At 40.3% G+C, this 1084-nt stretch overlaps 1 protein-coding gene across 1 annotated transcript in view; it reads left to right on the forward strand.

Annotated features, from left to right (window-relative positions):
* Positions 1-860, forward strand: part of LOC119585842 (carbonic anhydrase-related protein 10-like) — a gene marked incomplete in the record, with an annotated part of 83932 nt that extends 83072 nt beyond the window's left edge. The window contains 1 exon segment of the mRNA XM_037934573.1: positions 1-860.
* Positions 861-1084: the final 224 nt, after the last annotated feature.

The following is a 1084-nucleotide window of genomic DNA, read 5'->3' on the forward strand; positions in this document are numbered from 1 at the left end:
TTGCTACCTTGTCTTTCCTCTTTCATTGTCGAACAAAAGGAGAAAAAAAGAGCTGTTTCTTTTATCAAGAGTAAAGAAGTCGGTGTTTTTGGATTTTTTTACCTTCATTGGAACTAGTCCGTCTTTCGATAGTCGATTTTTTTTAGTTTGGGAAGACTATGATTTATAAATTTAAATTTTGTTTTACTCGAGTGTCGTTGTCTCACGACACTCGAATAAGACTCGACATGTTCTTATTCTTCTCCCTCCTCACTTACAAAACGCAAAAATAAAATTCCATCAAAATGAACACCCTTCTTTCTCATACTGAGGGGGTAGTGCGCAGCTCCTCACTTTTACGCCCCTTCCAAAGTTGAGAACCTGCGAACAATGTCCCTATTTACCACTCCTTAGACAAAAGTTCTTTCTCGAGGACGAAACATACAACATCCACTCTCTGCCACCCACTCTCGTACTCACTTCCCGCCCTCCCGTCATGTACTCACACACACTTCCCAAATACTTCAAGGATAATAACACCTCGACGCCATGTTGAGTAGATCTGTCATCTCCCGGGTACACTACACTCTGTCCCCTTCGCTATTCTCCCATTTACCTCTGTCCATCATCTCCGCTTAGTTATATTTCCTGTGTAATATTGTGTATTTCTTCTCCATCATTTGTAGAAGCGTTAATGAAATAAATAAAAGAATAGTATCTAGGAGAAATAAAGACAACTCACACCGGGCACCAGCCGAGAATCTTATCTTCCACACGGTGATGATAACAAGTAAGTGAATACATGAAAACCATTTGGATCATTCAGACAAGGCGTATTCCTTGTTATACGAATGAGCATTTTCAAGAGAATTAAAAAAAAAGGCTGCTAAGTCCCTTGCTAAAACGAGGGAAGTGAATGTAAATAGTTTTGTAACAAGACCGTAGGATCTGTGCCTCATTGATAGGGAACGATCACTTAGTCCCGCTGGTCTAGACGGCAAAGGGGCTTCGATGTGGTGATTTTGCCGAAGAAATGCTGAAGAGGAAGGAGGTGGAGGTAAGCGATATAAACATGCATAATAGATACAAAAAGAGTAGGTTTATA

This window comes from Penaeus monodon, chromosome 20, assembly GCF_015228065.2.
Source record: "Penaeus monodon isolate SGIC_2016 chromosome 20, NSTDA_Pmon_1, whole genome shotgun sequence".
Lineage (NCBI taxonomy): Eukaryota > Metazoa > Arthropoda > Malacostraca > Decapoda > Penaeidae > Penaeus > Penaeus monodon.